This window comes from Buteo buteo, chromosome 8 (genome assembly GCF_964188355.1).
Source record: "Buteo buteo chromosome 8, bButBut1.hap1.1, whole genome shotgun sequence".
Classification (NCBI taxonomy): domain Eukaryota; kingdom Metazoa; phylum Chordata; class Aves; order Accipitriformes; family Accipitridae; genus Buteo; species Buteo buteo.
Window position 1 is genome coordinate 20,539,955 of NC_134178.1, and position 25,565 is coordinate 20,565,519.

A 25,565-nucleotide genomic window follows, 5' to 3' on the forward strand; every position below is an offset into this window, starting at 1 on the left:
AGTTTCTCCATTGGAGAAAGCCACTAGATTAGTCAGGTACAATTTCCTCTTGATGAAGCCATGTTGGCTCTCTCTAATCACCTCCCTGTCTTCCATATGTTTGGACATGTCTTCCAGGAGGATGTGCTCCATGATCTTACCAGGCACAGAGGTGAGGCTGACTGAATGAGGCTGGTCAAATATAAATAAAATGTAATATATAGACAGTATGGAATATAGCAGACCACAGTGCCTTGAGGGTTTTTTTGGGTTTTTTTTTGCAGGCTATGTGTAGACTTAGGTTATTTGTATGACTGCATGTTTGATTTGGGTGTATGTTCTTCTTCCCTGCTTTCTTGATGTGAAAACCGAGATTCTGAAGCACAGTCCTCTTGATCAAATGGGGTGTATGGAAAATATATCAGGAACAGATCATGGAGCATGTGATATGAAACATGCAACTAATCTGAACAACTTCACCAAGAATTCTTAAGGAAAAGACTGAAACCACTATTTACTGTGTCTGAAAAATTGGTTTACATATTGGAGTTTTCCAATTTAATCATGGGCAACAGCTCCAGTGTCAGTAAAATTAGATTAAGAATAAAAATGCCTTTATTGCCTAATTATATTACTGAATGTTATTTTTCATACTGTAGGTAAGAAATAGCAAGAACTATTGCAAAAAAAATTAAGAATTATGTATTTTCAGGTGGATAGATTGCAAAGCTGTTATCTTACTAGTTGCTATCAAGAGTACAGGGAATCAATTGAACTTCATATTATCACAATAAAAAGAAGAATTAAATAAATGTGCCTTTATGAACCTTGTCTCTTGGTAGTTTGTTCATGTTAATGAGTTTATTAGCCTAAGTGCCTTTAGCATTTTGGAGTAGTACCACAATTACAACAAACCCACAGCTGTAAGAGCCCAGAGATTTTATCAGTGGGAAGAGCTTTTTAGAAGTTATCATCTTAATGATTTTAGTCATTTTGTGGGAGTGAAGAAAAGGGTGAAAATATGAATAGCAATTGTTAATTATATGGTTATTTTATAAATTAGGTATGAAAAAGCTTAGTTACAAAGAAATATTTGGCATCTAATAAAAATGTTCTCTTTCAAATCCTTCATTATATTAGAGTGTGGGATCTGCACAAAGTCTGATCACTTTAAACAATGAAAACAAATGTGACACGTAAAATATGTTCCATAGACAGTTTATTCAGCCAATTTAAGAATAGGAACGATTGTAAAGCACAGGGCTAAAGGCTGCAGCTGGTTCAAAGCAAAGGAATCAATTTCACCCCAACAGTTCTAGCAAAGAAATTAATTTTGTGAGTCTAATTTAATTTGTCAATGCCTTTCTTTGTTGAGAAAGACAAGCTTGGTAGAAACATCAAGAGATGGAGAACATATTAGATAAAAGACCTATTCAAAGAACTGTTCCAGATAAATGTGTGCTGAGTTTCTTCAGGTTCCAGAAATACCACGATGGATGGTGTCATGTGCATTTGGTAGGCACAGACGGCCTGGAATAACTAGTATTTAATTTTATGATGTGAGAAAAGCATTGCCTGAAAAATTAACACAAGCAATTCCTTGGCTAGGAATACTGGGGTTTCTTAGAACTGGTATTCTAGTGGCAGATGTTTTCACAGCTACACCTGCAAGTTCATACCAGTGAGAGACTGGATTTCAGGGGGCAAGTAACAGTCAGTGCTTTTGAGATGAGAAAAACAGATAACCCAGGAAAAAAGAAACAAACCAACCACCAAGCAACAAGTTCCTTGCATCCTGGAATCACAGGCTAAAAAGTGGCAGGTGTGGAGCAATGCGATCTGCATGGCAAAACTGGGTTAATCATTCTGTTAGATGATTTTAGGTAGGTTAATGAACTATCATTCTTCATCAGTCAAAGGAGTATTTTATAGAAACTCTACAGTCTGAGGATTTGGGTGAGGTGAAGATCAGAGGCCCTGACTTTTAATAGGGAACACCTATGAACACCTGTTCTACTGTGTCCCTGGGCAATTAAGGGTTGAGAAGGCAACTTTAAAATGAGGAGAGTTTGATAAGAATAAAATTTGCCTAATAAAGGTAAAATTTCAGCAGCTTGTTCTAAAAAGAATAATTCAAATTTTGAATAATATTTCAAATATTGGCAATATCGAGAAGTCCCTGACAGTGCAGGCCCTGTAGTAAAACTCGAGTCCTTTTTTTTTTTTCCCAAACCAGGATTATTTATGTCTACACTTTATTCACGGGGATGAACTGATTAGGCCTGTGAGTGGTGCCACCTGCTTGCAAACAAAAGCAGGGAGGTAATTCAGCAATTTCACAGGAGGAGCTTTTGCTTTTTATTCTCTTGAGATTACAAGAATGGATTATGGGGACTGGGTCACAGCTATGCAGGTCTAAATCATATGTTTGCAAATCAGGAACTGATTGTGTTAATAAGGCAAAAAGCCGTTGAAGGACGGTATGGTCTCTTCAACTGTTTTGACTGTGTTCTTGCAAGTTTACCAGAGGTATGTGAGCTGATTATGTATAATGAATATAGTTACCCAAATTGCTGTGTGTGATTGATAATAATTACGCTTGTGTGTAGAATTTCTGAAGCTATCTTAAATTACTTTGACAAAAGACATAAGAGAGATGATCCAAAGCTAGTTTCTGGGAGTAGAATCAGAGAGATCATGGCAATGTGGGGAGGATGTTAAGATGTAAGCTGAAGTGAAAACTTCTGTTAAACATTTTGGGGGCTCAAAGGATAAAGGACTTACTGTAAGACTGCAAAACTGTCAGTTCTTGATGGAGTTGAACTGTGGATTTTTCTTTCTGTAGTATAGAAGAGGGAAAAAAAAACCCCTACAAACCCCACCTTCCTACATATTGTGATTTTTGGAAGAACATGGTGAAAATTGAAGGTGTGTTTGAGAGAGATTTGTATTATTATTAATTTTCAAAATTGATGGACTTATATACTTCATAGACATTTATCTTGTTCTGTGTGGTAATGCAAAAAAAGCATATCCTTCCAGAGAGGAGATACTGGAGGGTATAGGTGGATTTTGTGTGTATGTACACGTGGATAGTTCTATACTGTCTTTGAAACTGTAGTATTGCTGTTTGTTGTTTCTAAATTTTAAAGTCTCTGTAGAAGTTCAGTTTATTTTTTTAAATGTTCAAAACATTTACATATATATAGTAAAAAGATACACATATGTCAGAAGAAAATGGTTTTCCATTACTTATTGTACAGTGATAATGGTTTGTTTATGCACACTATTTTCTGTGGATGAGCTTTCAGCTTACTGAGCTTTGGTTTTAGGTATTACAGAAAAATAATGATGTCTTGTATGTTGAGTTGAGGAGCAAAAATTCTTATTCACATAGACGGACCCTGGTCACTAAGATCAGCGGGGGGAGCTGATTATTTCAATTCTTATGAATAGTACAATAATAAATCATTTCTGTACTGGTGAAAATACTAATTATATCAGTCAGTTTAGGCAATATCTAATCAAAAGCTGATGAAAGAGGGAAATAAATTACTAGGAATGATGCTTAAGACAACTATGGTAAATGAGAAAATAGCACCTATGCTTAAAGGCATAATTTTATGGCTGTGGTTTTGAAATATTCTGCATGTGAGATGACTGTGAAAAGTAAGTTTGCAACAACACTCATCAGTGGAATAGATGTATTGATCAATGTTTTTAGTGTTGGGTAAAAGCAATTTAGCCATCCCCTTATTGTAAAATGTAATAATTTTTTCTTAACTTTGAAGTTCTCAGTATGCTCCACCCTGTGACGACTCTTGCTCTTTTATTGAGTCCATTAGCTCTGGCAAAATTTTGAATGCATTTTTTTAGAAATGCAAGGAGAAGGTACCTTTTAATTCTTCCTTGGCTAAAGGTCTAACTTTAGTTTAGTTCTTCCAGTACTGGTATAAGTAGCACTGGTAAAATGAAAAAATAGCTACTTACAATAAAAAATTGGTAAAAGATGTTCCAAGTTTAAGCTTTAAACCTTTTAAAAACTGGTATTATTTGTATAGTTCCATAGCTTGTTTTTTGTGCTACCTTGGAACACAATTACATTTTACAGCATGAAGAAAGTTTTTGTTTGTGGGTTTTGGGTTTTTTTTAATACAAAACCCCAGAAGTTGCCAAAAAGGCTCACTTCAACTGTAGCATGAACTCTAATTCATCAGCATTGTACAATGTGAGCCTCTGTTTAACGTGTATGTTCTGACTTGGATTGTTGCATGTTTTAATGGTTTTGGTGGAAGTTGTAAGGTACCACAGTCAACCTACACAGCCATCTGAGGTTCTAGTTTGCTTTCTAGGCATGAGCTAACTCATTCCAAAAGCAGCATGTCACTCTGGCACCTCTTTCAGTGGTGTTAAAGGGTACTACTGAGGTGGAAATATGTTTCCCAGCTATTTACTTGTTTAATTCAAGTATTCACTTAATGGGAAAAGAGTTGTTGTTTACTTCATTTTTTCTACTTCTTTTAACCTTCTGCTACTGCTGTTGGCACAAGATTTTCAGCTGGAGAGAGATGGATTCAGAAATGTTCCACTTGCTTTCAAGTTGATAGTTACTTTCACAGGTTGCAAGAAAAAAGCCTCTAAGAAAAGGTGAAGACTTCATCTAAAATAATAGTTGTGCAGCTGGCATCTTCTTTGCAAAGTGATGTAAATTGTGTAGAGAATTGTGTTTCCTCTCTTCTCCCCACTCTGTCTCCTTCCATATGCAGTGCTGCACTTGTAGCATTTATCACAGCATGGGATTATCAGGTACTGCCCCTGCTGTCCCCATTTCCCTTGAAGTTCCTCTTAAACACTTAATTTGGATTCTTCCATGTTCATACTACTAGAATTGGTGCCCTTTATATACTACATCTGTGGCTTCATTGAATTCTTATTGTTTTGGGAAGGTGTTTAAACCACCACCTGCCCAGCCCTAATTTTGTTCTAGCACATAATTGTAATCCAGTCTAGTATCAGATTCTCAGACTGGCAAACCACATGGTTAAATTCTTGTTTCTAAACTTTGAGTGTTTCTTTCAACTTCTTTTTGTTTTAAAACCTATAACGTATATTCCACATAAAGCTGAAACACATGAGACTACATCTGTTTAGTTTCATGTGTTACAAGCACAGACTACTTTTTTTTTTTAATTAAATGACAACCAACTGACCTCAAATGCATGAAAAGCAACAGTTGGAAGGAAGAATAGTGAACTTGTTCTGATGTGGTATGAATAATTGCTTGTAGGTGCAGAGACACCGTAGTTTAGACTACTGGTGTGTAGGGTTGTAGGGTTATTCCATGTGGGACCCAGACAACAGGACACCAATATGATGATTAAAGTCGCCACTTTATTGAGCCTAGCTGATCATTCTTATACAATTCTCTAAGTTCCTTAGAAGCTTTGATTGGCTGCTGCATGCAAGCATTTGGTGTCCACGCGCACAAGCATAAAATGTGATTGGTTATATCGACACTGTACACGCGTATAAACATAAGATACAGTTAGTTTTCCTCCTCTGTACACGCGCATAAACATAGGACATAATTAGCTATATTAACTAGAGCATGCAAAACTTGTCTCAGTCTAATTGGTCAAGATAAACTGCTGAATTGAGGTTGTTTGTGCCAAGTTCCCTTTATCATGGAATGTGCACCTGTGTTTTTCTAATTGGGATCTTTCTTTTTCTGTCTTTTTGTTTATTCTGTTCAAGGCCTTCTAAAGGCGTCTGGAATGCTCTTGTGACCATGAGCTACTTTCAGGCCCAGTAGCTAAGCTCCATATAATTGAACCCTACGCTGGTGGAGCTCCTAACTCCTCTGTGTTAACTTTGGCTTTCTCTTGGTGGTTTGTTTAACATGACAGTCACTTTGTACTCAGGAGTAAAGGGCTGTGATTCAGTGTTTCTATTTTGATCTATCAATATTGTTTGGTCTGTATTTCTGTGCTTTCTCATCTCACTTGCCAAACTGTCACAAAACCAATCAGAACTCTTCTTCCCTTCTCCATGGACTGCCTCTCGCTGACATTTGAGATTATGTTCTAATGTTATGTTTGTGATGTCTGTCTTACATTCTTATGTCTCTTATGTTCAACCTGACTGTTGTGGTAGAGAGTCTAAGTTGTTCTGAAATGGTGTGCTCTGTCCGCTGTACAAATATTTAAAATCGGCATTTTGTCCCAGATATCGCATAGGATTACTTTGTCCAATAGAGCACCCATATGTGAAATAAGTGTATGAATTACAAGGATATACAACTGCAATTCTTTCATATACTTTGATAACAAACTTAGATGAGATGACAAGTACAATAAAATAAATGCAGATTAAGCAGAGTTTATCTTGAAAATGGTCTAAAAGCTTGCTACAATAACAAAAATGTTGACTGGGAAAATAAAAAATTCTCAATGCTAACATTTAAGGTACTTCTACAGACACCATTATCTTAATGTAATGGTAAATAATGGAAAGAGCTTTTTGGTTGTAAAAAAAAAAAATAAATTACAGTTGCTCATACATCTCCAAAACCTTCTGAGTTTGGTAGGCAATTGTTTCCAGTAATAAAACCTTTGGTTGGCTTTTAGTAGCCCACTGAGAATACATATACACATCTATCTTTTTGTTGTGATAAAGTATCAGCAAGAAAAAAAAAAAAGTAACCTTAAACAGTCATTGGAGATGGCTATTCTCGATACACAAAAGGCAGCAGCTTTTGTAAGGTTAACATCAGCGTTAGCAATCTAAGACTAACTTCTCACTGAAATGTTTACAGCTTCTCAAGGGGAAAAAAGATGTTTGGGTTTTTTAATGCTCCCAGAGACTGAGCATGTTGCTGATGAATCTAAATAGACATGAGTGTAACCACAATATTTTTGCTGCCTCTGCTCTCATGAAGCATGCAACTACAGCAAGGTATCTAAAGGTACTTGCAGCTGTATTTGTGGAAAGACTAATCAATGTGATCCAGGTGTGTTTTCCTTTTGCATGACAGTGAATATTCTGCATATTTACTTCTCGCAGCAAAACACAATTCCATTAACTCCAGTGGCTGTTAACTGCTTTATCCATTCAGTAGAGTCTTATGTGCAGTAGCTGTAGTTCAAACAATAGCTTGAATGTCTGTCAGTATCAGCAAAGAGGAAAAAAACCAATCCAGCAACAAAGAGTATGCAATAATATGTATGTGTTGACTGACATTATTCAATATGCAATCAGCAGTGATTTGAACATCATCTTAAGTGAATCGCCTCAAAAAGCAGCTCAAAGGACTGTGTTGGTAGTACTGGTTTTTTTACAGATGAGAAAAAAAGCATGTTTCTATGTATGAAGGATAAACTACCTTAGTTTAAACAAGATTTCTGATACTTTTTTTCATAGAGCAGCTTCTTTAGTTTCATTGTTTTTCTCCCAAAGAAACATTCTTCTAGCTAAAATTTTAATTTCAAACTACTCTTAGTCAAACTGTGTGCTGAGTATTTGATAAGGATGTTTTTCTTCACTGATAGTGAATTCTTAAATTGATTTTGTAGTAACAGAGGAACTAAAATTCTGGGTCTATTGGAGTTAATGGGAAACTCTAAAGTAGGAAAAAAACCCCAAACTATTATGTATATTTTGTTTTCTTGAGGAATCCTTGGGCTGGGAGCTAGATTTAATCCTTCCAGCCTCTTACTGCACATATTTTTTCAAGTAAGTTTTTTAAATTGTTTTTTACCTATAAAAGTTGTGATGGATATCAGAATTCATTGATAATTGAGATCTTGTAGTTACTTCAAGCTATTCTGAAGATTTCTAGGATCGTCAAAACTCTACTTATGCAGCTGTACTGGGTCTGGCTGGGATGGAGTTAACTTTCTTCATAGCAGACCATATGGTGCTGTGTTCTGCATTTGTGAATAAAATAGCCTTGATAACGCATGGATTTTTTTTGCTGTTGCTGAGCAGTGCTTGCACAGTGTCAAGGTTTTTCTTTTTCCCATTCTGACCCTGCAGCAAGTTGGCTAGGGGTGGGCAAGAAGCCCAGAGGGACCACAGCCAGGACTGGCCAAAGGAATATCCCAAACCCCATGAAGTCTGGCTCAGAAATGAAAACTCGGGGACAGAAGCATGAAAGAGGGATGTTTGTGGTTATAGCATTTGTCCTACCAAGTAACAATTAATGTGTGCTGAGGTCCTGCTTTCCAGTAAGTGGCTGGACAACTGCCTGCCAATGGGAAGTAGTGAATGAATTCCTCTCTCTGCTTTGCTTGCTTGTGCAGCTTGTGCTTCACTCAGCAGACTGTCTTTATCTCGATCCATGAACCTTTGCCTTCTTTCTATTTTCTTCACATCCCACAGCAGAGGAGAGTAAGCAAGAGGTGTAGTGCTTAGCTGCTGGCTGTAGTCAACCCACTACAATCCTTTTTGGCACCCCAAATGGGACTACTGAAGAGTGATTGAGTCTTGCCGATTACTCCTTAGCTCTCAGGTTGACAAATCCGCTCATGGGTGGGAACCAGGGAGTTGCAGTTGCTGAGATATTGCTGCCAGGGCACTGTCATGGTAGCAATTGGCACTTACTGTTCTTTGACATGCAGCAACCCCACGACAGAAGGATCATCTGAGAGGCTGGGCAAGGTAGACAGCTGTTTAATACTCTTTGTATCCCCAGTGACTACACAAGAGGCCCACCACTGTCCCCTTGGATCCTTAAGGTATCTTTTCTGAGGTAGTCTATGCTAAGGATACATAGTGTCTCCAGGGTGGTCACAATAGGATTCTTCTGCCACTTGTGCACTCTTAAGCAAACCTCATCATCTGACCCAGACAACAGCTGGGATCCCCTAGTCACTAAAGGGTATAAGGAATAAATAAGTAGTAAATAAACTTAAATTTTTGTTTATAATTCATGGTTATTGTCTTATGCATTATGGAGTTTAGCTTCAGAGAAGAAAATGACGGGAGAAATGTAGTAAGAAAATGCTTTTATTTTTAGAACAAGAACAATAAAAGTTTTAAAAGGTATTACAAGCTTGTACTGAGGGACTGAAACAATATCAGGAAGGTCTTGAAAAATTCTGCTGGTTTTGAATGGCTTTAAAAATTAAAAATGTCTGTCTTCTGCCTTAATTTGGGGAAACAGTATGGAGAATTTTTCTTAAGCTGCTATAGAAATGGTTGATACTTTTATCAGTCTACTTCTAAGCTTCACGTGGGTGTTCTTATAAGTATTTAAGTGCAGGAAAGGAAATTTTAAACAATTGTTCTTGCTTTCCCTGCAGTTATTTAAATATTTTGAAGCTTGGGAGTTGAATTAGAAAAATATCTAATTGCTCCACTTCTTCAAGCTTTCCTTCTAATTTCCTCATATTTTCAACCATTTTTGTATTTATTTGGAAATGAGATAATAATTTTGAATATTGTCATAGTATTCATAAAAGTCTTCCGTTCAATTTGTGTGTCCTTAAACACTGTAGAGTAGGTATGCAAATAGTTTGATAAGTTTCATGTAGATAAATTGCTGTAACAGCATGTACAAACTTGTTTTTCCTAGTTATATTCAGTAGAAGTCATCCAGAATCTGCTAGTCACTGTTGTATTTAGGATATACCTTAGGCCTAAAGAAATATATGCTGGATCTTGTACAGGAAGTTGAAGAGCTGATTTGGTTTCTGTTACTGATGATTCATCTGTTGCAGACCCTTTAGACAGGTGGAACAGATTCAATAAACAATGTTCTCAATCTGTCTGAAAATACATCATAACATAGCTTGATAATTAGATGAGTTAGGCTCAAATTAGAGGGTCTGGATGTTGTGAATCCCTGTCTCTGTTTAAGCAGAGGATCCATATCTCTGTCTTTCATCCTTGGTTCCCTAATCATAAGCTGCTGAGAAAAAGTATAATTTTAATTATGGGTGCTGGGGGGAAGAGGGAACCTATAAAACCAAATACCCCCCCCCCCTTTTTTTTTCTTTTTTCTTTCCTAGCAGGAAGGATATAATGAATTAGGATCCAATTAGTGATTTGTTTCTGGAAAGATCAAAACTGTTCTGGCAGAAAATTGACTTGGGTTGGCTTATGAAGCTTATTAAAAATTGAGATGTATTTTTTGGTTTACATAGTATGTTGTGAAGCGCTTCGCCCCCCACTTTAGGCAACATTGCTACCTTATAGACCAGATGCTTGTGCACATGTCGGGTTGAAAATGCAACCTGGGAAATATCCATAAATATATGTGGATGAGTATAAGCTTCTCCTTTGACAAAATATTTTATTACATTGCAAAACAAATAGATTTTCTGATCTGATGTTCTAAGCTGATTTTGATAATTTCTGTAGTTCTTTTTCATTCAAAAATTGTTGGTGGCTATGTCGAACCATCATAGTAATATTAAATAGGTTTTATTCTGTTCAAAATTTTTGTTCTAGAAATATTTTTGGATAAAAACTAATATCATAAATATAGAGTACTTTAAGTCTACTTTTTTCAATATAATCCAAATTATGGCTTCCATCTACTGTAGATGATCCCTGAGGCTCTTTTCTGGCCTTAAACTGATGTTTTCCTTTTAGTTTTCAGTCTTCATTTCAAATTGGGTACTTCTGTTTCATTTAGTTAATTTTCATATAGATGAATTTGAAGTACTTAAAAGTATTCACAAATACTCTAGTATTAACATGTTCATCCTTGTACGAACTTGGTTGTGATATTTCTTTACTTTTCTGAGTGGAGTGATATTCCAAGTAAGATCTTGAAGGGAAAAAAATGCCTGTACATATCTGTTACAGTTGTATGTCCTGGGGATACCTAGTACTATAGAATGAAGTGAGATCAGAGATGCTGGATTTAACAGATACTTGATAGGTCCCAAAATGACTGTGCTGTTCGGCAAGGCTGCCATGCGTGTCAGTGCTGTCGGGGCTTGAGATTCTGCTATGAGTGGTTGCCCAGTGGTTCTCCTCCAGAGTCCCCAAGACACTGACTCACCCTTCTGCACTAGTGAAGGACCTGGAGCCTTTACAGGGCTGGTGTAGCAGCCAGCACGCCAGCTCTTTACAACCTCTCACATAACTCAAGCTTGTTTGTCAAAAGATGTTATAAAATGTGTTTTATAACTATTGGATGTAGTTTCAGGGAAATAAAATTCTACCACAATTTCATAGAATATCAAATGTCGCAGCTCTTCTTCGTCCACTGAAATCTTAGTAGCCACCTCATCTGTTCCCTGTTCTTAACAGAAGGGAATAGTTTTCTTCTTTCTGTCTAGACCTTCAGGGTTACTTATGACAGAGTTACCTTATATACTTCTGGTTCTGTTGTTTCCTAGTTTCAGGAACTAGTCACAGATCTTTGGGTAATGATCAATAGTAGGAGGAAATTTTTAAAAGGATGAAATTGTCCGGTTGTGTGTACTCTATTTATCTTTAGCATTCTCTTTGCATATGGTAGGTAAGAAAATAAAAGTTGATGAAAGGCACAGAAAATGTAAAATGGTGCAGAACTGGAGTTCTGTTTTACCATGAAACTGGTTACTAGGGTAATTGTGAGAATTTTAAACAAAAATTCTGAATTTATGTTCTGGAGAGAAAAATGAGATTAGTAGAGGGGGAGAACTGCATTTATATTCCCTTTCTACAGGTTTAAAACACAGCTTGGTATCTTACGCTGGTGTTTTGTTGTTGTGTGTTTTGGTTTTTGTTTTTTTTTTTAAACTCTATTAATACACCCTGTTTTAAACAATATATGGTAACAAAAAGTATTCAGCTTTAAAATTGCTGTTGCTACAGTAGCACAAAATATTTTTCAGAAGAACTTGGATTGCTTTAAGAACCAAACAGGAAAACTTTCCACTTATCTGAAAATTGGAATATCTACATGCATTAAATGTAAATATGCATACATTTTTTGTATTGATATATTAAAAGCAAAGTATACCAAGACCTGTGCAAATTAATGTGGGGAAAATACAATAATAAAAACTGTAATGAAGAAAAAACCTTTATTGTTTATATACAAATAAATGCAATGCTCCCCTGTGCCATATATGAATTTATCAACTTGAAAAGCTATTCAAGGTCATGAAGTTCAATTAAAGTAAATAGAATAAAGAAGAAAGAATAATATAACTGCAAACTCATATTTTTCTATTATTTAGATGAATTAAGCTCGAATTATACATCTTTGTTGAGTAAATAAAATTTACCATCTTCTGTTTTGTTACGACTTCTCTGGCCGCAGAGTTATGGGGTTCCATAGCCTAGATTATGGTATCTAAAAAGTATATGCTATCAATCCTTTTGACTTCATAGCCATAAATTATATGATTTAAACTGGATATAATTTTATAAACTTACTTGATATTTTGCATGTACTGTACAATTGCACAAATTGTTTTCTATTAGAGACTTAAAATTATACTGACAAGTACATGAACTCCTTAATAGGGTCTGACTTGCTTTAAGTTTATAAAAAAGAAAAAGAATGGGTGATTATTCTAAAACACACTATTATTATCTTGAAGGTCAGCTAACCATTAAAAACATTGTATTGAAATGGGTGAAAAAAGATTACATCATGAAACGGATTCCTGAAAGGGCTTTGTGTCACTGTTCTGTGTTAGTGTACTAAGGGTCTGGTACAAAATAAGGGGATGCTGATGTCAATAGCTGGCTTTCAGATAGGCAGAGGTGTTGACAATATGAACATAATTTCCTGAGAGACAGGTAGTATTCTTTATTTATTGAAACCTGTCTGAGCAAGCAGCCTGACACTACATCATTAAATATAATCACTGACATTTAGGCCATGAAAGTTTGTAGTCTGTTTGATGATGATGTACAAAAATAACACAAATATCAGTGGCTAATCTACGCATTAAGCAAGGAAAGAATGTGATACTTCAAGGACATAGTAAACAAATATATAATTACAAAAGTGTCTATTACTCCACTCATTAAGGTAAGTTCATCATTTGTCATCCTTAAAAAACCTTGAGAGGCTATTGACCTCATAATCTGCCCTGGGAACTGGGTATGCAAGAGCTTGCCTAAGAAACATTTTTATCTTATAATCATTAAAAATGAAAACCATTATTTTTATAGGCAGTTGTCATCATGTTAATATGTGTTCCTAGCCCATCTCAGCAAATACTAGAGGGTGTTTCTAAAGGGAAGCAAGCCATATTAACACTATTTTTGTGACATGTCTCATTTTTTGCTTATTTTCTGTAGGTCCTGGAGGTCATAGCTTTGTTAGTTTTTTTACATGCTATGCATCGTGTAGCTGTGTAACAATCAGTTTAGCTTTTTTTCCACAGAGCATTAATCCTAAGTAGACAAACTGATTAAAGGTAGGAACAGAAAACAACATAAATGTGCTCACTTTCCAGCTTTTCCAAGATTTCTTTCCAGTCTTACTTTTTACAAACTGCTGAAGTCTATGTGATAACATGTAGTCTATAGTATACAGAGACTACTGTGGAAGAACTTACAAGGAACCAGGTTTTCCTAAACCTATTTTTGCGCCTTTATAATTTTGCCAATTTTTAACTTTGCAAACTCAGTTCAGCTATAGCAGTCCGAATTAAAAACTGAGTTGGCACCAGGTCATAAAAGGATGTTTTAATTAAAACTTCTGCTTCTTCACCATCTCAGACTTGGTTACACTGATTTAGCTTTTTATTTTATCAAGGGAACCTGAGGCCTTGCCTTCTCTTTTATTTTTTTTGACACAAATCTCAAATATTTCAGGACTAGGGATCATTTCTGACATTCACAACTCATACATTACCTAGCAAAAAGGTCACTCATGGAATCCAGTGTGGTTGTTGCAAAACCACCTGTCCTCTACTTGCAGCATCTCTGACCTTTAAACTAAAATTAGACAAAACTGAAAAATATAGGTCTACTTATTTCTAGATTTTTGGAGGGGAGAGATATTTTTGGAGTGTTGAAGGGCTGGCCTTTTAGCCAAAAGTGTCCTTTTCAGTGCCTTCTGTTGTAGTGCCTCTTCATAAATAATATTATATGGAAACTTCTTATTTTTTCCTCTAATTCCAGAGAAAACCAGCTGCATCTCATGTGCTACATTGGTCTGTACCTGAACTGAACCATAAATTTCCTAAAGCAAATGAAATGGGTTTTTTAGCTCTATTACTTCTTAGTATTCTCCAGGACTTTTTCAGTAATTCTCTTGCAGAAAGAAACTTGCCTTGTAACTAAGTCTTGTAGCCATCCTCTTTTACAAGCTTCAACTTTTTTCACTTATAATCTAGAAATTTTATAAAAATTTATTTTACTGGATTAGTTATGCAGACGTAAGTAGGGGAAAAAAGTACTACTTACATGGTTCTGTTTTGTACAATTTATAAACATGAGCTAATATGGCTTGCTTTGCATGGGCAGTTTTTCAGGTTTCTGTTGTGCTTGATTTGCCATCTGTACTTGTTTATGCTCCAAAGCGTTCTGCCTCTAATTAGGGCATGGATAACAGAAAGAGTCTTGGAGAATGTGAAGGGAGTAAATGAATGGCAAGGTGGAATACAATGCTCATCTTAAAGTCTGCAAGAATTACTTTAAAAGTAATTGGAATTATCATGAGCATGCATTAAAAAGCTATACTTGTATGTTATCTTAGAAATGCTCTTGCCCCTGTTCTATATTCCTATCCTAAAATTAGACACCAAACAAGCTAAATTCCATACCTCTTTGTAACTTCAATAGTTGAAGTGGCTCTCCATTGTGTAAACCAATTCAAAATTTGGTCTTAGTTTTTTTGCCATATGTTTTCTGAGTTATGCTGTTTTAAGATCATGAATAACCAAAGCTCTACCTATTTTGGTAAGTTGTCTATATGAATCTGATGGCTTGTGCTTGCTTTTTTTTTTAAGATGTGTAAGTAATGCTTGAAGTGTAAATGTTTTCCCTCTCTTTGTGTGTATATATGTATGTATATATATATATACACACTCACTTATCCACATGCATATTTTTATATATATACACAAAAGCCAAACACACAGAATGGAACTATTGGCTATAAACAATCGTTTCATTATTTGAGCAACTGAGTATTCGAAGTATCTCTTTCAAAACTGACTAATGAATGATGAATGCTTAAAAGGCTGTATGCGGTCATGAATCCAATAGTCTTCACCATCCCAATTCCATTCTCCTTTGTATCATAAGCAGAGCTTGTATATGCTTGCTGTTAAGCCCTGTATGGAACTATGTACTCTCTGATCTATGAATCTTTCTGCTCTTGAGTACAGTATTGTATAGTTCAGGTGGATCTTAGCCTCATTTATTTAATGAGGAACTTACTCCTAAAGACTTTTTCTTCCATGTGGAGGCAAGGCATCTTTTAGAAAACTTTGTGTCAGTGAAAACTGTCATTTTTTTACATGAACATGAGCAAGCTAACTTTGGGTCAAAATAGTGTGGAACTTAATCTGAAACTGTAAAGCAAATTTTGAAGATCAAGAGAGCTCATGCTTGGGCAGTATGTGAACATATTAGTCATCAGTTAGGGCAGTGTTTATGCTTTTTTTTGTTGTTGGTTTTTTTTTTTTTTCTTTTATACTTAAAAACCATACTAGAACTTTGTTTTATGCATGTTATATGTTTAATAACATAAAATTCCCAGTATGGCATTCATAACAATGAATGAAAGTAGAAATTAGATTAAGTAAAAATCAAATAAATATGTTTCTGATATGGAAGTCTTTTTTACTACCCTGTGTATTCAGTGTCTGTCTCTTTGGCTTAAAGAAAGAAAAAAGCTTTCTCCAAGTCTGACTGACCTAAGCTGCTGACAGTTACTTAGAGGATGTGTGTTCAAGCAAGTGTATGGTCTGCTTACAATTAGTGCTACACTTTTGGTTATTGCAATTTATTTTCATGTTGCTTTCTGAAAACAGTATTTGCTCAGCCATCTCTTGCTCTACAGGATTTTCTACTGGAAGATAAATTATGTTCCCATAACAGAGACTCCTTTCTTGCTTTGAGTTCCATGGAATAACTAAACGACCTGTCTTTCTATTTTTAATGGAACCGGCACACTTTGCTATCTAGAATAAATAAAATAAGAGCCCTGTAGTAGTGACACTAAGCTATTTTTCATCAGATTCTTCACTGTAAATTAAGCTACCGTTATTTCTGCAAACTTCTGTTTACTAAAGTTGTATACAAGCACTGTCTGAGCAGTTAAGCTGCTAATGATCACTAAGTTGTATGATAATGAATTTACTCAGAATTCAAAGAGCCATCACCTTTCTGACCTTTTAGAGATCTTCCTTTACATTAGCCAGAGTCCTGAGGAACAGGCTTTCCCTGATCCTTTCCTGTTGCTCCTACTAAATACTTCCTGTGAAATGTATAAGTTAATTTGCATTCATATAAGTATGAAATCAACTCTGATGTTACAACACCATTTGTTTTCAAACCTTATCAAGGGCTGCAGTACTCACTGAGGGCTATGAATATGCAAAATCTTGTACTTTCTAGTTTGAGCTCAAAGAATGTTCAGAACTATTTTTCAGAAGTAGTGTGCGTGTTTTGATCATACTCCTCTAACTGTTGGTGACATACAATTTCTCTGTGTTGCTAAGAAAATTATGTTGACCTTGTATCCAGCATGTATAAATTTCATGCCTGACATTTAGCATGAATGTAAGAGTAAAAAAATGTTCTAAAAATATAAAATGGTTGTTTCTTTACATGGAATGATTGCATTCCTTTTCCATAGTAGTGTATTCTTTGGGCTTTACGCCCCCCTTTTACTTATAGAGTCCATAGAATGCTTTATACCAAACCTTGTTAGTTTGCTGCTTGAAGTTTTGCACTGGTTATAGCCTGCTGAATATTAGTTTTCCTGGCATTTACTTCTGAATGCTGAGGATACACAACTCGGGTCAATATGTGTGTAAAGTGCTTTAAAAGCTTATATGAAGATGTTCCAGGTAGAAACTGAGATTAATTCTTGCACTTGTTTCATGCAGGTCTTTGAAAGTTCCAAAAGGTGACAGGAGTTATTTACTAAACATCTGAACAAGAAACAACAGAAGTTTGAAAACTTCTAGAAGACATGAAGAACTCCACTGAAACAGTAACAGTTTACTTTGACAAGCATTTAAATTCTTCGGAGTAAAAGATGAAACATAATTAAATATTGAAAGCTATTAATGCTGAAGTCATTCAGTCAACAAAGTCAAGTCACCTTTATAGCTAGTCACCAATACAGAAAAGCAAAAACTTCAGGAAAGGAAATCAGGAAAAGCTTCATAATTGGAAAGACAAATATTCTGAATAGTCTTCCAAGCGAGATGGCTTAAGCAAAGGAGGTTATAGGTAGTGTTATATATGATCCCTTCAAAGATAGGCAAAGAAAATTCATGCATAGACCTCAGTATGAGAAAATCTGTGCCCACTGATTCAGCTGATTTGGTGTTGTATAATGCAGGAGTATAATGCTGAGCCAATGTATCTTCCTGAAAAGCACGTTGTGTTAGATTAACGTGATGCATTAATGTATCTGTAACGTTAAAGGCTAGAGCTACTTTGTTCCCAATAGCTGAAGACTTTAGCACATCAGGTTGGCACCTGCCTGCAAAACTCTGAACATTTTGGAAAGACTATTTTCAGGGAAATTAAAGAACACGCTAAGGAGAGTTAAGCCAGCAGCAGACTGTGCTTAAGGTAGAAATTCAGATCAATGAGGATGGAAAACCCCACATAATTCTGAAGAAGGAATGCACTTGGATGTGTGATAGCACTCAGTATTAATTGCTCCTGAACAGCCTTTAATCACACAATAATTCACTGGTACGTGTCAACAATAAAATTCATTCAGGACAAACTAAAAGCAAAACAGAGCTGACACAGTTAAAGTAACTGCAGCCTTAAGAGAATGGTTTAGTAGAAATGTGGAAGCAAAGTGTACATAACTGGTTAAATTGAAATTCTTCGCTTAAACACAATTTGAAATGTGTAGATTTGAAATTTGCAATTTGAAATCCAGATTTCCATTTCTGAATATTGAGTTTTGTAAAAGGATATCTAATGGCTAGAAGAGCAAGAAATAAAATATATTTGATATGTCTTTGTATTAACTGAAATGTTGTTTGTCTTCACAATAAGATGGAAGTCTCTGGAATGCAGGATCTCAGTAAGATTCTGGAGGATAGAATGACTTTGGCTGTTGGGTAGCTAAAGAGGAAGGGGGACGAGGAAAACCATCATGGTCTCAAATATAACGCAGACAGGGAAAAATTGTCACAAGACAAACCAAACCAGACTCTAAACACATGAAATAGTTGGAGTGTTGTTCATGCCCTAAACTAGAAACTGAACTATAGGAAGGATTCAGATTTCCATATGGCAGAGGAAGAGAGGTATTTAGTATAGGAAGGAAAATTAAGTGGACATGAAAACAATTCTGGTGTATTTATATTAAAAAAACAAACAAACAAACAAAAACAACCCACTGGGAGATAGTGGCAGTCTTATTTCTGATTCTTAAAATTAGACTGGTTGCCAGATTTTTGATCTGACAAGAAGTTTTACATTAGTATGTGAAATGGCAATGCTTGATTGATACTTCATCTAATTGATAAACATGCCTTGATTTCTGTGTGTGTTTGAGGTAACTAAATTATCTGTTAAATATTGTTAAAACAGTTAATGTATTGTGGTGTGTAGCTTTAACACCACTGAAACTTGTGGGTCTTTGTGAATATTATCATACTTCAGATAGCAAGTATATCTATGTTTCTATATGTGATATGAATATGTAACTAACAGAATAAGGAACTCTGGCTTGTTTGCAAACCAGATGAAGAATATTAGCAAAGCTTCTTCATTTCCAACTCTGAATGTAGTCAAAGAGTCAGATAGAAGGAAGCTCTAGAAAGATCTCTTTTCCTCTCTAGTAGGATACTCTTTAAGAAATACATAATCATGCATGAGCATATCTGTTCTGAGAGTATGTCTCATTGACCGTGGATAAATGTAAAAAGTGAATACAAATCTAAATTATTTGGTAGCAGGTGTAAACAGGACAGTGGCCTTCCTCTCTCTCTGGATAACTAGTTGGAGCACTGGTGTGACAGTGAGTGCCCTGCTCTGCACAGCTCGGGCTGGAATCTCACCTTATGGTTGTTTTGTTAGTCTGAGGACTTAGATATGGGTGTTGTTAGCAATCACCCTGGCTGACTGCAAAAATACCTCTGAGCCACCATGGACAGCAGTGTTCTGGGAGTGTGTTCTGCTGAACTCCCCAGTACCTGCAATTGGGTGAGGCAAGATCACGTAATATTTTTCCAAAGGCTTAGGGACAGGCTGAATTTTGCATACCTAGAGTCTTTAAATCTTTACATCCTTACAACACCAAAACAGGAGTAGAAACTGCTGAATGGGGAGGTGATCACGTCAGTTTTGTCATCAAACATGTCTGAATTTAAAGGTCTACTAATAACAGTCTTAGTTCTTACCCTGTTGATAGGACCTGACTGAAGGAAGGGAAGATTAGACTAGATTTGTCGGGGGAAGTAGACATGAACAATAAACCTTCTACATTCTTCAAGAGAAATAAAAATGCTTTACAAATTTTGGGTAATTTCATCAGAGTATAACTTTGAGGGAAGCAAAAAATTTTCTGACAACTTTGAATATTTTTTTTAATGTTTTTTAAATGAAACTGACATTTTGAAATGGTTTCATTTCACATTCTTGCAAAACATAAAACTGTTCTGAAAAGCCTGAAATGATATAATAAAGAGATGTACACAACTTTGGAATGGATGGAGGGCAGAAATAGAGGCAGTTCTTCTGTGTATAATTTACTAAGGATTTGTTTCATTTGAAACTAAATGTAATATATGAGGAAGAAAGACTGGCAGCTTTTATAACCTGAAATTTCTGCCCTTCAAAAAATTTGATAGAAAAGCTAAGCTGACCTCTCTTGTGGTCTATATTTTTGCTGAATGTTAATAAAAACACCTAAAAAATCATTATATGGATGACAAAATAACTTTCCCTTTATTACTAAGAAGTAAACTTGTTAGCTCTAATTTTTACACTGTTGCTTCTATTGTAGTATAACTTTGTTATGGTGTTTCTATTTTGTGCTTTGTTTATTTCACTAAAGCTGAAATATTTTGAGGACAGACCTCTAAACGGTATTTGTGGGTTTTTTTGATGCACAGATGCTTCATTTACTTGTACATTAGTAAATTGTCTTCTGTATTTCCTTTTCATATATATAAATTGGCATTAGCATACTATTTTAAAAATATTTTTCATAGTATATCATATTGACTAGTTCACACATAGTCTGATGAGCTTTAGGAGATGCACGTCTACAAATTAAGACCACGTTTGCTGTCTGGGAGGAGGGGAGAGGAAGAAAGAGAGAAATGGCCTAGTTTGTTCTCCAGAGGCTGCAAAGAAAGTTGATAGCAAAACTGGGATTAATATCGTCCCAATGTAGGCCTGTCCAGAAGGCCTCTTTAAATTGTGTTGCTGCTTAGTAACTTAATTTTAAACTTCTATTCAAAACCTTTCACAACCAAATCCAAGACTACTCACTGTTTCCTATCAACTCTGCTGATGCGTAACACGTTAAATTGGTATACTGCCACTGTAAAACATTCCCTTTTAAGGGAGGAAAAAAAATGAGTTGCGTGTTTTCTTATGCAGCTAAGAAAAAAGGGGGGAGAAAAAGAAGTACCAAACCAAAATTAAACTACTTTATGAGGATGCTTATATAACATTAATAATTACATAAGTTGTAGGGGTGATATGTGTGTGTTGTAGATACATGTAGGACACTGGATTTTCTTTCTTACTGGCATCAACAGTGATTCAGGCATAAAAGTCAAGGAATTGTTTCCAGGCAATTTGTCATGAACAAGCAAGTAATTCTGGTCTATCTTTTCTGAGTTCCTCCTTTGTCTGATGTGTGTATGTTAAATCTTTTAATAACCATGGAAGATTTATTTTTCAGGAACAGAACAGAACAATCCAAAACTATTTATAATACAAAGGCAGAAATGTCATGAAAAATTATTTCAAGAGAGGATCAGAAAAAGATACAGAAAAATGAGAGTGTGTAGACAGTAATTAATGTGGTAATTCCCACATTTTCAATTTTATGAAATTAATACCTGCAGTTACATAAAAAATCAGTATACTACAAATGACAAAGGAGTATAGCAAAATTAATAAGAGCTGCTCATGTGTAAACAGTTTGTCTAGGCATTGATGTTCAACACTTTGGGTTAGGCAAGCCAATTTAATTCTGACATTTGACTTTCAGCAATAATCAGTAAGGGAAGTTACTTATAATACCGCTTTCAGGTTTTTGTTCAGGGTGTCTTCTGTCCTCTTGTTTCAGAAATACAGCACAGCAATCCTTGGTGTAAATTATACATAACAATCAGAAATGGACTCTTGTGTTGGAAAACACAAGTAAAAAGAGCATGACAATTGTAAGAAAAGAAAATGTTAAGTAATGCAGCCTGCCTACTTTTAATTCTCTCAAACCACAATATAACCAGCTGCAAATTTAATGTCTATTTATTGAACTAGTCAGGTTGATAAATTTTCTGACACATTTAGCTTTTAATATTCACTGTTTCTTCTGAATGTGTATGTCACTGTTTTGATATTCAAACATAGCCTTTTTTTTTTCCCCTTGTCAAATGGGATTCAAGGAAATGGGTTGAGATCATAATCATATTAATAAATGACCTGAAAATACTAAAACCTTGACATTACTTTTGACAACTATAGACAAAGAACATCTTTGTCTTTGTTATAGGTTTCCTGCAAGTTGTTTTCTTGAAGTGCACTCAGCATTGTTTGTGACCTATATAGAATTTCAGCATGAAATTTTTACACACAGACTTGTTTCATATACAGTAAGATAGATATAAATTGGTATAAAAAATGGCTCTAGTCCTGTAAAATAAATGTGGAATACAGAGTTTCTGGATGGATAAAGTAATTGGGATTCTTCAATACATAAAATAACTTACACAGGAAGTAATTTCATGAGCAGAATAAACTAAACACCGCTGAAATCATAAGCACCTATGGATTTGGGAAAGTATTAGGTTACGCCCACTGAAAAAGTGATAATATGCACTTGAAGGTAGCTAGGGTCATATTCCAAGGCAATAATAGTATAAAATTTCTTACCTTGGACATATTCAAAAGCTGTCTGGACATGGTCCTGGGCAACTGGCCCAACATATTGGTCTCTTGTGGTTTTGTCTGTGTTAGGACACATTTAAAAAGCAGGACAGAAGCCATTGGAAGTTTTTTAGGTTTTTGTCCTCTACGTTTGCTCTACAGTCTTGTGCTCAACAGCAACTTTGTCATCCAATTTTGGTGTTCATACTTCGAAGGCCTTTGTCTTCAGCCTCTTACCACCTCCCTCCTACCTGGAGTGGAAGTGATCAGCTGGGCAGTGGGAACATGGTTCTTCTACAGCGTTCAGCACTTTTATGTACTGCAGCTTTAAGGAAACTGATTTCAGGATGCTCATAGGAGGTGGCTAAAGTTTTTGCAAAGGATAACATTTGCTAACTTTTTTTTTAATTGCTCTGTATTCCTTTCTCACAATGTCTGTTTCTCTTGAGGCTCTGATCTGTACAAGTTCTTGCATGTCCTGTCCAAATCAGTTTATTGCACTTCAGATGTGCATTCAGCTTGAAAACTACAATGCATTTGTGTTTACTGTAAAGATAGCAATAAATGTTTAAGGCTGGTATTGCAATCAGTTGAATAAAAACAGTTGTGTGGTGAATACTTCAAATCATCATCTTTCAATCTTACTGAACATCTGAAAACATGTTTATTCCTTAATATACTCAATGCCAGGAACTTTATTTCCTTTAAAAACAAATTGAAAATAGCTTTTAAACACCTGAGTATATTTAAAACAAAGATCTTTGGGCATTTTAAAATTCTGATTATGGAATGAAGATCTAAACATGTAAATATCTGCAGAAAAAAAAATGTCAAACTTTCAGGTTTTGCTTTATGTAAGAGTTTAATGCTTGGCTCTTGCAGTGGACAAAGTAGCCTGCAATATGAGGAAGACTTCCTATGAGTGCTGGTGTTGTCCTTTAAGAACTTGCTTTGGGTGAGGAGATCACTCTAGTTCTAATTCCACAACAGGCAAGTGTACTTCTGCAACAGACTTTTGTGCTTTTGCCTCAGCTTTAGGACGTAACTTCTCACCAAAGCCAAAAGGAAGTCAAGCAGCTCAGGGTCTTAAAGTCACTTGTCTATTGTCCAGGATGACTGTTTCTTGCAGTCATGCTTGAGTCAAAGGCACACCAAACCAGATTGCCCCTATATGGCCAATATGGTCCCTGAAAATAGAACTGAAGTGCAGGTCAGGTTCCCACTGAATGCCTGAGTATCCAGACCTGCAGACCTCTGTCTTTGACTAGCAGCAAAGAGGGAAAAAAGAAAACATTAGTAGGTAACTCAGGGTCGACTTCAGCTTAAATCTTAAGCTGACATGACAGTGTGATTGTGATGATGATGATGTCCATCACTGTACTGGGGATTTCATCCTGCATGTGACAGACTGTGAAAATGAATATTTTATAGGTGCTGAAATGTGTCTCTGTTAAGAAGTTTTTCTCCTACTAATAAAAGAAAAAATGAGAGGGGCTTATGCTACCCCATCAAAAAAAAAGACTTGGAAAATTTCTTGGCATCTTAAATTTGATGAAGTGAATGTTTATAAAACATTCACTTTTGTGGTAAATGAATGAAATCATTCCTGTATTTCTTAATTTTCTGAGGAAAAAATAAGCAAGTATTTGTGGCTGGAATACTCACTACTGCATCACTCATGTAAACCTTTTCTATTTGAAGTATGATAGATTCCTCTTTTTTTTTTCTTGAGTGTTATTCATGCTCATATTTTATGAATCTGGACCTTACAGAAAAGGATTTGTGCATTATAAACTGTATAAAAAGGAACTAATTTACCTCACTTTTTATATGCAGCTTCTGTAATTGTAGAGATAATTATGTTTAAGAAACCATGTTCATTTATTTTTCTCTTTAATGTTCAAACTGTAACTCAATTTTTATAGATTACTTTTTCATCTCTTTCCATTTGTATTCAGACAGTTGTCACTGTGTATGTTTTTTAGATGAGTACTTTCTTTTATGAACCAAAGTCAATAAGACTGTACAGCAACTGAGTAGAACAATTCAATGATGTGGAACAAATTATGTAATAAAAGACTGGCTGGCTGGGATATTATCTTCTTCCTGTTTTAAAAAGGATGTTTTTTAAATGCCTAATATGAAGACACAATCTGTGCAAACATCTTCAACCACAGATGTTACTGGGAAAACAAATCTTGTAAAGGTGCTCTTTTTTTGGTATGGAGTCATGTTCTCTGAAAATATTGGCAGTGTTATGAGGATTATCTCTCTGAGCACATACAATGCAGTGATAGTTTAATCTCCTCACCTTGTCAGTTTTAGTCTTTAAGAAGCCAATAAAACTACCAAATGGTATATTGGCAGTTTCAGTTTGGTTCTTATCATGCATAACTATCTCTACAAATCCAGGTGTGGACACTGTGGGAAAGATTAATTCAATCGTATCAGTACAGGTACCTGAGAGGGTAAATCCATTGAGTTCATCTCTTCTTAGCTTGTAGGCAGGACCTGTTATTTCTACATAATTCATTTTTTCCATACCTCACCTTGGCACTCTTCACAATTCATTCTAGTAAGTTGCTTCCTTTACAGCTTTTCCCAGTGGTACTCTAACTTTCGGGATTCTTATGTAAGCCATGAACTGATATTGAAACTGTGTAGGAGAAGAACCTGAAAAAAAATATTTTTGTCTCTAAGAACCTTTCTATCAAAGCAATAACATACCTGGTTTATCACAGTGAAACAAACTTTTGTATTTATGAAATTTTAAGGTAAATAATGCTTGAAGAGCATAATTGTACATTATACTGTAAATATCAGTAAATTACTGCAAGTACTGTAAGTCTCATCATGTCTCTCTTCTATTTTGGAATATAAAAATTTCTGGAAACTTTGAGGAGTAATAGTGTACTGGGAGAAGATACAGTAGTTGCTGTGAAAGGGTTAAGCAATGTGTCCATCTACTCTGTATTCTTTATTCTGTAATTTGTCAGAAACTACTCACATAATAAAAGTATGATACACAATTTTAAGCAATATATAATATGTTACAATGAGGGTGAAGAGATACATTGATAAGACATACATCAATTATTTATTTCATATAGTTCTTTGAACCTTTGAGATAGGATCTTGAAGCCTAGACATGGAATTAGGTAGTGGTAAGGTTAGTGAAGTATTTTGTTCTTGTGAGTCTCCTTTAGATAAAAAATTAGTCTTTAATCAGACTTCTTGTAATTCCTTTTCAGTCATGCCTGATGTACTAATTTCTGGAAACCTAGAATATAAATTTTCTCTGAATTATGACTCATAAACAAAAGTCAACCTTTTTATCTTTGAGATAGACTTAGTTTTGATTGAGTAACTTT

At 35.4% G+C, this 25,565-nt stretch overlaps 1 long non-coding RNA gene across 1 annotated transcript in view; it reads left to right on the forward strand.

Moving 5' to 3' along the window:
- Positions 1-2,454: 2,454 nt before the first annotated feature.
- The window catches only part of LOC142033696 (uncharacterized), a 94,527-nt gene continuing 71,416 nt past the window's right edge, over positions 2,455-25,565 (forward strand). Inside the window, exon 1 of the long non-coding RNA XR_012651296.1 lies at positions 2,455-2,508. This is a non-coding gene — a long non-coding RNA (uncharacterized LOC142033696). The remainder of the gene's footprint in view (positions 2,509-25,565) is intronic.